Consider the following 14683-nt stretch of genomic DNA (forward strand, 5'->3'; position numbering starts at 1 on the left):
GAGGACAGTGGAATAACATATTCAAAGTAATAAAACAAAAAACTCGCCAAGACTTCTATATCTAGCAAAATTATCCTTCAAAAATGAAGGAGAAATTTAAGACATTCCCACACAAGCAAAACCTGAGAGAATCTGTCACTAGCAAAATCTGTCCTCCAAGAATAAAGGGAGTCCTTGAAGGTGAAATGAGAAAACATCAAACACTAACTTGAATCCACATGAAGAAATAAAGAGAATCAGTAAGGCTAGCTACATAGTTAAATGTACAAGACACATAAATGCACTTTTGCTTATAACTCTTTTCTGTCGTCTAATTTAAAAGACAACTGCATAAGGCAACAATTATTAAAATGTAGTGATGGGCTTATAATGTACAAAGCAAGGACTGGAGGAGCTATACCGGAATAAAGTTTTTATATACTTTTGAAATTAAGTTGAAATTCTCTGAACTAGATAGATTGTTTTAAATTAAAAAGTTCATTGCAATCCCCAGGGCAACCACTAAGAAAAGAACTCAAAAAAATATCACAACAATATCATCAAGAACGATGGAGTAAAACTCTACGAAAATTCCCTTCTCCAGAAAAGCAACAACAAAGGAATTAAAATAGGACATTAGAAAATACATATTTAACACAAAACAAGGCAGTAATAGAAGAATCAAGGAATAAAAAAGACAGAAGACACAGAAAACTAATAGGAAAAAGGCAGACATATATCCTACTTAATTATCAGTAAGTACATTAAATATAGATAAACTAAACACTCCAGTTAAACACTCTGATCAAAAGGCAGAAATTGGCAGAATACTTTTCTTAAGTGACCTAACTATATGCTGTCTAAAAGAGACACTTTAAATTCAGAGACACAAATAGGTTGAAAGTCAAAGGATGGAAAAAGATACACCATGCAAATAGGAACCAAAAAAAGAGTTGGAGCGGCAACACTAATATCAGACAAAATAGACTTTAAGATAAAAATTGTAACTGGAGAGAAAGAAGGATATTTTGTAATGATAAAAGGGTCAATCCAAAAGGAAGACATAATGAACATGACGTAGTATATACAGAAATTGAAACATGATGTACACTTGAAATATATATAATGTTATAAAGCAATGTCACCTCAACTAAAAATAATAATTTTTTAAAAGGAAGATATAATGATGATAAATATATATGTACCTAATAACAGGGCTGCAGAAGAAATGAATAAAAACTGACAGAATTGAAGGGAGAAGGGAGAAATAGACAATTTAACAACAATAGTTGGAGACATCAATACTCCATTTTCCATAATGAATAGAACAATTAGAAGATCAATAAGAATAAATACGGCACCAAGAGCCCAAGGATAAAAAAAAAAGGGATAACAACTTCATCAAAATTACAAACTTTTGTGCTTCAAATGACACTATCAAGAAAGTGAAAAAACAATCCACAGAATAGGAAAAATATTTTCAAGTCACATATCTCATAAAAGTCTATTATCCAGAATATAGAGAATTCATACAACATAAAAATAGATAAATAACCCTATTTAAAAATTAGCAAAAGATTTGAATAGACATTTCTCCAAATATATACAAATGGCCAATAAGCACACAAAAATATGCTCAGCATCACTAGTCATTAGGGAAAAGAAAATCAAAACCACAATGAAAGACCACTTCACATCCACAAGGATGGCTAAAATCAAAAAGAAAAACAATAACAAGCGATGATGAGGATATGGAGAAATTGGAACCCTCATACATTGCTGATTGAAATGTAAAGTAGTGCACTTGCTTTGGAATCTCGTTTGGTAGATCCTCAAAATGATAAACGCAAAGTCTCATATGACCCAGCAATTCCACTCCTAGGTGTATACCCAAGACAAATTAAAACATATATCCACACAAAAACTTTTACACAAATGCTCATAGCATAATTATTCACAATACCAAAAAGTGAGAACATCTCAAATGTCCATCAACTGATGAACAGATAAAGAAAACGTGGACATCTATACAATTTTATTTGGCTATAAAAAAGAGTGAAGTACTGATACATGCTACAACGTGGATGAACCTTGAAAACACTAAGTGAAAGATGCTAGGCACAAAGAAACTACATATTATCTAATTCCACTTATATGAAATGTCTAGAGTAGGCAAATCTATGGAGACAGAAAATAGAACGGTGGTTGCCAGGGGCTGGGACTAGGTGAAATGGAGAATGGCTGCCAACGGGTACTGGGTTTCTTTCAGGGGTGATGAAAAGGTTCTGGAACTACATAGTGGTGGTGGTTACACAACTCTGTCATGTATTAAAACCCACCGAATTGTATACTTTAGAATGGTGAATTTCATGTTATGTAAATTATATCTCAATAAAGCTGATACTTTTTTAAATCAGTGAGGAAAAGGAATACCCAAAGAATGACTTACCAAGACAGAAAATAAATTATATTTTGTCTTATAATCAGTTCAGGTCAACAAACATTCACTGACCCAGACTGTGCTAGATGCCGGGGATGCAAAGACAAATAATAAACAGTCCTGACCCTTGACGAATTTAGATTTTAACAAGAAACATAATTAGTAACAAATCCTTGGAAAGAATTTTGATCCCTTCCCCTAGTTTTCCTCTCAAAATATATAAAATGCTAATATTATCACAACAAACTTTAATTGAAAACCCAATTCCAGCAAACTTTAAATATTAGCAGCCACCCAAATTCAACAATCAGTGGCTAAAGATAAACTAAGTCAAATTCCATCTCCAGTCACACTTCTCTCCCAGCACAAGAAGGTCCAGGCTGTTGTCCAGCCTCCAGGCTCTGACTGCCCCATTGGAGTGTGTAATCCTAGTTTGGGGTGCCGAGTAATTCCCATGTCTCCATCTCCTCACCATCATCTCAACCCTATGCTTACTCCCCCCTCAGATGCTACAGGACCTAAGTTTTATTCCTTTAGGCACCTAACTCTTTCCTTCAAATACTGTTAGTTACTGAGGTTCTCCAGACACAGATTTTAAGTCAGGCCTTCAAAGCAAATGCAGCTCCTTTATTTTATGTCTTTTTATTTCTTTTACTTCGTAACAAAATCCAAAATGGTCCCTACTAGGACCAAAACACCCCTATTTGTGTTGGTGCCCCACACTGAAAAAGCCGGGTATTCACACCACTCATATGCTTTGTAGCTGCAGATCAGGGGCTGCAAACAGATGCAGGCAGCATATGAATTTTGTTTGGCCTGAGCTGTTGTATAAACATTTTAACTACCAACATATTACACTCAAGAGATGTTTTACATACAAACTTACATTTTTAGCTTCATTTGAAAAATCAGAAGATTTGGCCATGCTGGACCCAAATGCCCAAGTGGCAACAACTGGGTGAGCTGAGTGGTGACACGCGCTCCCCCCCGATGAAGAATGCCTCCTGTGATCCTCACCTCTCCACAAGGTTTCCACACACAGCACAGCCAGCTGGTTTCATTTGAGACCTGCAGACTCTGGAGGGGCTGAAGTTTGCGAGGAGTCCAAGTCCCACGAGTTAGAAGTTGTTTCCACTCACAAAAGGAAGATCTCTCCCCTTATCTTTGGTTTCAGGTTGCATGGTCGTGTTCCTCTACCTTCTCCTAGCTTCTCAGTCCAACAACTGCTTCAACTTCCGATAATCACCATCGTGTCTGACATCCAAGTATCCCCCACTTACCTAAATTACTCCAAGACACTGTTACAGAGGCATCTTCTGGCCTGGAAGCTCCTACACGAAGCAGTGTAATTCCAGGCCACACGGTAGAAAGCACTGACGATCTCATCATCCATAGACCAATGAAATCTTCATTTCCAGACTTATTTCTTTTTGAAGACAAATGTTCCTCCCAAATTTCTGAATTCTGATGAGTTAAAATAATACTTCTCGAACTTTACTGTGCATACAACACATCTGGGGAATCTCGTTAAAATGCAAATTCTGATTCAGTAGGTCTGGAGTGGGGCCTGAGATGCAGCATTTCTAACAAGCTTCCCGGTGATGCTGATGCTGCTGGTCTGCGGATTATGCTTTGAATAGCAAAGAGAAGACTTACAAAGGAAGAGGGAGGTTTCTGAGATGAGAATTATCTGAATGAATGAGACCTCCAAGACTTGACTTTCTGCCATTTTAAAACTACAAAAATGTCAATCTTTTCGGATCTGTGCCAACTTAATATCTGATTTATATAAATAACAGCCTTTCATAATGGTCCATGGGAAGGAAATGATGGTTCCTTCAGCCATTAGTCATTGATTATTGTATATTCACTCTGCGATCATTACACAGAGATGCTAGCCAAGTTTCCATACATTCAGAGTGCTTAAAATCCAGTTGGCGAAGACTAACAGGAAACAAAGTAACAAGTGCACCACCTAAAGAGGCAGATGATTAAGATTTTAAATGCTATAAAAATAGTGATGCCAAGGGGGTGGCCTATCAGCATCTGGGGGAAGACGTCAAACCAAACACACTTCCCTCTGTCCCCTCCAGAATAGGACACTCCCTCCACCCCACCCTTACTGTCAATCACTGAGAAAGGAAGCTGCACTTACTCCTAGGAATGCCACGTTCTTCAGAAGGGTGAGATGGGGAAAAGATGATGAAAACCAGTTTTCAAATTGTATACAGAAAGGCAATGGAGATCCGGGGCCCGGAAGAGTTAGTAGAATTGGTGGGCATCCCAGGTGGAAAGTGCTTCCTATGGTAAAGGTACTGAGGCAGAGATGAGTGTGGCATATGCATGGGGTGGAAAGAAGACCTGCCTAATTAAAGGAAACCAGAGTCCCCCACTCACCACCACCCCATCTGAGTGGAGGAAGCGTGGGAACGATCTCCTAAGAACTTGACAATCACCTGTTAAGAACATTAAAGAGATATTTCTTCACAGGAAGGCTGAATTAGTTTGCCTCTGAGGTCCTTTCCAATTTTTCCTCAACTGCGGAATAAAATTTCAATTTTCCTCTAACAAGTAATTCTAATCCGAATCACTTGCCTTGCCTGCTCCTGACCATGGGAAATGAGTGAAGAGAATGTGGATGTATAAAAGCCCCTATAAATTTAAGAAAAAGATACCCTACATCGCTGCATCAGGTTAATTTCTACTGCTGCTCAGCAGTCCCAGTTTTTTGAGACTGTCCTCATAGGTCTTATTCTCAACTCTGTCATCAATCATCGTTGTGACTCTTCTCTGAACCCTGTCCAGCTTATCCTCATCCCTCTCATCTAGGCAAGTGATGAATTATACTTCAGGCCTTCCCTGACCTCTCTATCTAAAGGAAGTCTCAGCAACACTGCACTCTCTATCAAAGTCCCCCTCTGCAAAGCACTTATCACACTTCTGACTATGTTTTTTTAATTTTTCACTTATGAAATATCTCAAAAATGCATTCATAAGTTCATACAGTTCAGAAGTTAATATAATAGCAGCCCACATACCACCACCCAGATTTAACAAATGTAAACATTTTTGCCACATTTGTTTTGCAATTATATATTTGTTGGTTTAGCGTATCTTTCTGGCCTGTCTCCCACTGGATTCGCTGTTTTATCTGGGCAGGGCCATGTTTAACTATTAACCTCTTTTATACCTATCACTTAGCATAGAGCCTGGCACATATAAGGCTCTCAATGTTTGTTCAATGAATAATGCATGAATGACTTCTGTCCTAGAATTAAATAATGGCCATCACTATAGAAGAGTTATTAGACAAAAGACAATGACTCCAACTTTATTTAAGTTCAAAAAAAAGGAAACGGATCTTTATTGAAGAATAAGGTTCAGATTTTCAAATGTGAGCTATAACTCTTTAGCTGAGCAAGGAACAGAACTTCCCCTCCCTACAGGCCCTTATCCATCTCGCCCGCATAGCAGCTATACCCGCCTTAAGACGCGGAGATATAGGAAGTGAGCACACAAAGTCTCTTCTGGTTTAAAGATGCCAACTCAGCGGCTTGAAGAAGGAAACAACAAAGGAAGAGAGGGAAGAAGAAAAGGGGGTGTGGGGGGTAGAGGGGAGGCATACCCAAACAGAATCCAAGACCACCAGGGATCATTGATTTTTTCTTTCTAGGTTAGGTCAGGGGCAATACAGATCAAGTTGTGAAAACCTCTGAGTATCGGTCCACTTGTCTGAAATGAAGCCAAGCCCAAGGCAAAAGTGTAAGAAAGGTCACGCCCCATTGCCAGACTTCTCCACCTCCTTCGACCTGTGCCCCCTGCCACCTAGTATCTTAACGCAAAACCCTAACAGCCTAGGTTCCTCCCATCGTGTTCTCTACAGGATCTCAAATATCGAGCAGACACCTGAGCCCTCTCCCCATCACAAGGACCGGGGCTGCGTTCTATTTCTTCGTGTTCTTCTTCTTCCAAGAGATCACGGAGAGGTAACATGCTTATTATTTAAGGGACTGTCCATTACCAGAAATGTTATCTCCTTAACCCTTTATGGTCAACGTGGACCTTCAACTCTCTCTAATGAAAAAATTTCTGAGTCTTAAGCTTGCGACAGATTGTTTTGTGTGTTAACAATTCTTCCTTCCCTCCCTGTCCTTGACGCGGTTCACCGTGGGCAGAGTATATTATTGAGGTAAGTCACTTGATATAAGAGAAATCATTTCTAATCAGTGTCATGAAGAAACACTTCTCTTCCTCCACAGACACAATATTACACAAGTGCCTTGCGCCTGGCCAGGCAGCGTCCGTCAGCACGCAGAAGCAATCCCGTGCTCCCTGCCCACCACTTTGCACAGCACACGCACACTCAGGGGCCGCAATGTGGCTGTATCCGGTTTTCGTTGTTTCTTTTAGCATTTCCTCAAGATCAGAAGGCACTGCATCTTCTCTGTAAATGGAGTAGCCTGTGGATTGGCTTTCAGGTACAACTTCTTTTCTTCACAAAGCCATCACCTTCTTATGTGAGCATGAAACTAGCACTCTTCTCAGTCCCGGTCCTTGAGCAACTTTTCCAGTCTCGTAAATAACAGCTAACCAAAAGAAAAATCTCTTCCCTTATAGCACGAGTATCCAGGGATAAATGAACAAAGCATCACCAAGCACTCCTCCCTGAACCAATGCCAAAAGCTGACTCATTCTCTGCATGACATGGGTGGTTTCAACCGACCGCAAAGTGAAAGATCTGCTAGCAGGAACTTGATAGTGATGGCTCTTCCACACTCCACTCCGCTGATATTATGCAACAGACAACCATGTCATTTGACAAAGGAATTCTGTCAATAACTTCTGGTTTCTCTCCAAGGATAATGTTTGTTTTAACTTTCCAGCTGATTTTCCAAGTGTCTCTTCAATAATCTGACTCATTCTTATTTTTGCTACAAGGATCCTTTAACAATGCCACTAGAGTTTTAGTCTCTTATCTACCTTTAGCGATATAATATGCTAATTTTGTAATGGAAAGCATTATTGTGTGTTTGTCCTGGGAAACCTCAATAGTGTAACAGAGAAGCCACTGTGCTTTGTTTGAAAATGACACCAAAACATCCATGGCTTCATGCCACTATTGGACAAAGTTTCATAACAGGCAACTAACTACTGGGGATTAGGAGCGAATGGATGGTAAACCCAATGATAAACAGTTTTGAGATAGTCATCGTCAAATCTCCGTTTGCACATTTCAATTTCAGTACTGTTTTGAAATCATCAGTCTCACAAATCCCCTTATTATACACACAGATTTACAGTTTACATTTGTAGTGGGATTCAGTTCTCTAAGTATGTTTATGACATTCTGAACTGTGACATTTACATTACCATTTTCATCACTATTTTCACTCTTCAATAAACCACTTTTGAGCCAGTAATCTATTTTTGTGAAATAGGGATACAATTTAAGACCAGCAACAACATCAAAAAAATGCTATTTTAACAAATAAACAATAAGCAATGATATAAAAAGTCTATTAACCAAGATGAGGTGCACCATTTATGAAGTGTAAGCTATATTGACCGGGACAGTCTTCATAGTACAAACACAATTTTTAATATTGTAATGAGTATTAAGAACACAGTGGGATTTCTGCTGAAATCATAACTACTCTCATATCTCAAGGTCCCACATACTCTGCCACTCTACACCCCCTTTCCAACTCCCCACTGGTCGCCCTACCCTATCATGCTGGTCTTCTTGCTAATCTTTGAGCACATTCAAACCCATCCTCACCTTCATGCCTTCGCACTGGCTGTTCCCTCTGCCTGGAACACTTCCCCTCAGGAATCTGCATGAGTAACTTCTCTCACCTCCTTTTAAGTCTTTGATAAAGTCTCTTTCTCCATGAAGGCTACTCAACCACATTTATCCTGTTCTACTTTCTCTTCCTTCTAAAGTACTTACTTCCTTCCAACATGCTACATAATTTACTTATTTATTTGATTTATTAAGTGTCTTCCACTTCCACTCCTCTACCCTCAATAGAATGAAAACTCCACAAGGGCAGGGACCTTTCTTCATCACTGGTGTATCCCCAGCACCAAGATCAGAGACTGACTCATGGAAGGTGCTCAATGAATAGTAGTTGAATGAATTAATGAATGAATAAAATTCTGTCATTGCTGTTCCCTTCTAACCACCAAATCGTCTGCAGATCTTACATTAAGAATTAAACAGAAAATGGAGAGCCATCAAAGGTTTTTAAGCAAGAGAATTATACCAACAGAAATACACAAGGTCAGAGGATGATTGAAAGTTTGGAGAGGCTGGACGCAGAGAGTTTGGTTAAAAAGTCAGTCCATCAAAGAGAACAGATGAGTGGTTACAAGGGGGAAAGAGGGTGGGGGGTGGGCACAAAGGGTGAAGTGATGCACCCATAATATGACTGACAAATAATAATGTACAACTGAAATTTCACAAGGTTGTAAACTATCATAACCCCAACAACAACAACAACAAGTCAGTCCATGAAAGACGATGAAGGCCACAATTTTCCAAATAACTAGGCCTTCTTAAGAGGTTAATTTCAACCCTACAATACACATACCCATAGATATAAGATCAATGTTTGTGTAAACATATACACATATGTGCATGTACACACATAAACATATATGTTGAACAAATGTAGAAGAAGCTAAGGACATTTTTCTATCACATGGGTGTTTTTTGGTTTTTCGGGTTTTTTGCTGAGGAAGACTTGCCCTGAGCTAACATCGGTGGCAACCTACCTCTATTTTTTAGTATGTGGGCAAGCAGCACAGCACGGCTGCCAAAAGAACAATATAGGTCCACACCCGGGAACCCAGGCCGCCAAAGCAGAGCACACTGAACTTAATGACTAGGGCACTGGGGCTGGCCCTTATATGGGTATTCTTCATATATAAGTATGGGTCATAGTTAAGACCACCACACATCATAGCTTTCCTGGGAAAGCCCCAGTTTATAGTTTTTGATCTGGTGCCCCTTCCAGTTAGTATCCCCTTCTACTCTCAAAAGTGTCCTTGTCTGGACAAAAAAGTTACATGGTCATCCTACTTATTAAGGAGATACGTAAAATTCTTCTTATTCAGGCATGCTGACCAAGCATTAGAGGATTTTAGTGGAGTGGGTATGGAAAAGGTGACAGCCATAATCAATTATAACACCTACTGGCCAGCACTGCAAGCAAAATATTTCAAACAGGCGATTCTTTAAGCAAAGGAGCACAGCAGAAGTAGGTGCCACAAGCTTCCTATCTCTAGCTTTGGAACCCACCCCTCACCCCCACCCCACGTCACCTGCACAGTCTCAGACCCCCATGAGAATTTTCACGTGGTGAGCAGGCACATCAGGGTCTTCTCTGCAAGCCCTCTGTATGAAAAGCTGAGACCCACACCCAAGACCGGAGTCAGAAGACGACAGAAAACAAAGGCTCTTCTATTACGCTCATGGCCCAGAGGGCTTGGAAACTAGCAGGATGCAGAGTCAAGTCTTCACAACAACATTTATGTTCTGAACTCGCAGTAAATATCCAAGGACTGAACCAAACACGAGATCTTGAAACTTGCATTCATATCTGCAAGAGCCATGCATCTATCCGCTCTGCAGACAGGTTCTGCTGAAGCTGCTCTCCCACGTCACAGGGGTCACAGGGGTCGTCCCAATTCCTGTCAGCCCTAGGTAAATGGCAAGTGTTAATTCTTACTGCTCTTGAACACAATAATAACATAGGCTTAGAGCCACAGGAGACACTTAACAACTTAAGGATAAAACTGTTTTATTTCCTATATGTGTAAATAGGTGACAAGCAATCAATCATCTCGCTCTTCTATCTTCCTTGCTATTTTTTTTGCGTATGCATTTTTTGCTTTAATTTTTTTTAACCTTTCTTATCTTTGCACTTAATAAATAAAAGACTGAGATAAAGCAAGATTCAAAGTCTGAGGTCAGGAGAGGATGGTAAAGAAAATAGTCAAGATCCCTCAATATTTAGGATGACCATATAATTCATCATCCAAACCAGGGCACTTTTAAACATGAAAGGGGACATGTTTGAGCATTAAGAAAGGTCAAGAGGAATAAACTGGGACTGCTGCAGGCAAACCAAGAGGTCAGGTCACCCTTCTAACCCCTCATTCATACTCCCATACAAAAGGCATCCTGTGAGTAAAGAATGAAACACTGCTGGGTCAGACAAGCTTCAGATATAGTCCTCTCCCCTTCAGGCCAGGCCTGCTCTCAACATCAAAGTGGAAAGCTTTTCACTGCATGCTGCCATTCCCCATACAACACACCACGCAAAACGGGTTCCATTTTTACCTAAGAAAGCATGCAGCAAGACACTAGAATGTGGATCCAGGCCAGGCACACAGCAAGCCCCACGCCTGGAGCCCTGGGTTTCTCTTAAAGGAATCCTTCACAAGAGAGACAGCAACCTGGTGAGAGAGTACACAGATATCAGCCACGGATTTAACATGTATTTTGAATGTCAGATCCTTTCGTTGATGCCAGGGCACATGCTGAAACTGGGCAGAGCCCAAAAGCCACCTCTCCTGCAAAACACATTCATCCAGAAGAAAAGGCGTCTGTCCTCAACCACAGGCAACAACCTTAGTTTCTTTGCCTTTTGCTGAGAATGGTGATGCAAAAGGCTTTAAAGAGAGTAAGAAAATATGTTTTTCTCCCAAGTAACACTGCCCAAGTTAAACAGAACCAATGCTTACTTTTATTCCACACCTCCTGTTCAGAGGGGTCAAATATTGCTCATGTTCTTCATTAAATTTAGTCCTGTGGCTGGTGAATATTAACTTACTGGAATATTTTCCCTCACATTCATAAGGAGGGAAGACCAGGTTTGCAATCTACAGCACATAAAGAATCTACAATGGTGGGAGGAGCAGAAAAGCTCCGGCCGGCCTGTCTCAAATGTTGAGAATGACTTTGATTTCTTCATGGACTCCACAGTCATCCATAAAGATTCAAGGCCAAAGGCCGCTCAGTGCTGTGATGGAGGCAGTGGCAACACAAGTGTCTTAGTCTCACAGAAGTAGAGTACTACCCACAGCTGAGAGGCTGGGAGCAAACGCTCGGACTTGGGAGACCACCTGTCACAGAGATGGTGAACGAAACTCATTTGAATTCATGCAGACAGGACTAATGGCCTTCCAGCTAGGAGACACTATGAGTCCAAGGGGCCATTGTATGAGCTAAGAGAGCTCCGACTGTTTTCCACCCATAGGTGGTACGATAGTCTTAAACTCAAAGACATTTTTGTTAATATAACTGCACTGCTTCACATAACCACAACTGAGGCCAAAATGTGTCAAAGAAATAATCAAAATCAATAGCACTAAGATGATTTTCCAATGTTCAAAGACAGGAGAAATTAACTGGTCAGGCTGCTGGATGGTAAGGTTATAATGGCTCTTTTGGGAGATCAAAATTATGTTCTCCCCACCCTACCCCACCTCCCAACAGTGAAGTGGATCATTTCTGCAGAATACAATAACCCTTTATGCTGGGCTTCTCTTTTTCGCCAGCGATGCCATCTGTCTCCCACACTATATAAACAAGCCCCGCAGGAATCTTCTGATGACCAAACAGATTAGCAAGCTCCAGATTTTCACACCATTAATAACATCCCCATGCAGAATAGGCCTCTTGCTTTAATAAGACCAAAGATAAGCTTAATAACTGATCCTTCTTTGTTTATAGGCAACGTGAGTGTCATTTTAAAGGTAACCTCTCAGTACACACAGCCATCAGTTGGGAAGGGGTCGGGGGAGGGGAGCTCTCTCTAGGCAACAGAAGAAATGAGCCCTTGAGGGAATAGGAGAAATAGTAAAATGAAAATCACACTGATAAGACAAACGAATACATGAAATTTCACCAGGTCTCATAGAGGTCGCTACCAGTTACATTAAAATCTTTTTCTTCTAAATGACAAACTATACAAAACTATTCAAAAAAAAAAGACAAGTTTCACACTTTGACAGAAGGATATGTATAATAATAATTCAGAGTTGGCTTGACTCTGGGACAGAGAAGGCAGAAATCGCAGCAGGAAGGCTGAAGGCCCCCAGGAAGTTTGCCCACCGTCCACCTCTATCTGTGATGATCGCTAACGCTTTCCTTCTCCAAGTTTAACATCCACTGATCCCCTGTAACTCTAACTGGAAGCTCTCGGTATATCTCCAAAGACTTCCAACTCCAAAAGAAAGACATGCGCCTGTAAAGGTGTTCCTAACATTACTCCTAAGAAGCAAGGCAAACACTTGAGCACGGCTAACAGAGGAGACCCGGCATGGAAGCGCCGGCTCTCTGCAGTTGCACGTCCGCGGAAACGTCTACGTCTGAATCCGCGGCCCCAGCTTCCTCCAGGCCCCAGGCCCCAGGCCCCAGCAGCGGAGCATCACAGCACATTCCGAACCGAAAGGAAAGGAAGCCTCCTCTCCCGCAAGGGATGCTCCAATGCGCTCAGAAGTGTCCGCTCCCCGGGAGAACCGAACCCCGAAACACGCCCCGGTGCCTCTCACCCGCGTTTCAAGACAGCGGAAGCCGAAATGTCAAATGAATGACCGCGCCGGGGCGCGAGCGAGGACAACAAAGCCCCGGCCCGCCGTCCGGGGGCTGCGGCCGCGCACTCACCTGGCCGGCTGGCCGGGCCGGGCCGGGCAGCCGCGGGCGGGAGGGCGCCCCGCAGTCGGCCCGCAGTCGCCCGGGCCCGCGGCCCCGCGCCCTCCGGCCGCTCGGCGCGCGCCGCGGGGACAACAGGCGGCCGGGGGCGCCGCCGCGCGTCGCATGCAGCTACCGGCGCCGAGGGACCCTGCGCTGCAGACCCCGAGCCCGCGACCCGAGGCGGCGACGAGAGAGACGCGGCGCGGGCAGAGGTGCCCGGCGCGCCCTCAGCCGCCCGTCCCGCCGCCCTGCGCCGCGCGCGGGCCCTCGGCTCGCCTTTGTGCTGGCATCCTCCTTGGCCGCCGGCGCCCCTCGGCGCTCCCCGGCCGCCCCGCGCCGCCCGCCCCGGGCTACGCCGCGCCCCCCGCGCGCCCCGCCGATCGTGTCGAGTCAGCAGCGGCGGCGGCGGGGACGCGCGAAGCCATGGCTCCCGCCCGCGCTCCGAGGTCCCCGCTCGCGGGCGCTCGCTCTCCAGGCGTCGCCCGCGAGCAGCGCGCCGGCCCGCCGGCCCCCTCGCGCCGCTCCCCGCCTGCCGGCCGGCCGCCCGCCACCCCCTTTCCCCGGCTCGCAGGGGCGAAGGCTTCGGCCCGCTCACCTCCGGCGCCCCTCCCACGAGCCGCCCGCGCGCCATGGGCCCGCGCCTCCCTGCGGGGCGCCGGGCTGGGGGCGTCCTGCACGTCGGGGACCAGGGGAAGAGAGGCGGGGGCGAGGGGGACGGAAGGGACAGCCAAACCTGGGCCAGCTGGACCTGCCCGAGGAAGGTGCGGGAGAGCGGGCGGGTGCTGCGGAGCGGAGGACGAATCCCGAGGCTGCGGCGGAGCCGAGCTGCTCTCCTTCTGCGACGCCGAAGGACATGAGGGTTCTGCGAGGCGCCGCGGAGGAAGGAGGAGACCCTCTGAGGTCATGCAGGCAGGTCTCTTCCTAAATCCCACCGGAAAGCTGAATGGAGGAGTGTCATGACTCGGTTTCCCCAGCTGCAAGGGCAAGGCGGTAATACTCATGTCACCTACACGGGGTGTGGTCACGACTAAAAATGGATTACTGACAGCGCGCCGAGCTGCTCTGCCTAAAGAGGGCACTAAAATTAAAAATTTCTGTATCAATACTTCCAGCTGTCTACTTACGTCTTCTGCAGCATCTTTATTGACTCAGTCCCACTTCGGAGAAACAGTAAAAACGCTGAAATGTGAGGATATGGCCCCCTCTGCATGGTATCCGTCCGGATATGGGAAAGATTTACTCGATTTTACAGTTTTATAGCCATATGGAGGAAGTCCCAAACATTTCTTCCCCCTCCCTCCCACCAAATAATGGGTATCTGTATTTGGGGATTTTTGAGGATGTGCTGTCAGTATTATCCATCTCTCTGTCTTTTGTAGTAACAGCGGTTCTTTTTTCCTTTGGGAATTACCCCTCCCCCTCGCCCACGAGTCTTTGTAGTTCCGGAATAATACTGACACCTCCTACCCTCTGTCCCCAGTCATCATATTCCAGACGACAGTGATTGCTTCTAGGATGGGCATATTGGTCCAGGAACTCAATCTGGGGCTTTTGCTGAA

At 43.9% G+C, this 14683-nt stretch overlaps 1 protein-coding gene across 3 annotated transcripts in view; it reads right to left on the minus strand.

The window, feature by feature from the left end:
• HECW2 (HECT, C2 and WW domain containing E3 ubiquitin protein ligase 2) overlaps positions 1-14292 on the minus strand; it is a 373452-nt gene extending 359160 nt beyond the window's left edge. The window contains exon 1 of one of the 3 annotated variants that reach the window (XM_070581715.1): positions 13858-14292. The gene's annotated coding sequence lies outside the window, so the exon portion shown is untranslated. Of the gene's footprint in view, positions 1-13094; positions 13237-13719 lie in introns of those variants that run through there. The other 2 variants (XM_070581716.1, XM_070581717.1) reach the window with 2 other exon arrangements.
• Positions 14293-14683: the final 391 nt, after the last annotated feature.

The sequence above is a fragment of the Equus przewalskii genome, chromosome 17, assembly GCF_037783145.1.
Source record: "Equus przewalskii isolate Varuska chromosome 17, EquPr2, whole genome shotgun sequence".
NCBI lineage: Eukaryota > Metazoa > Chordata > Mammalia > Perissodactyla > Equidae > Equus > Equus przewalskii.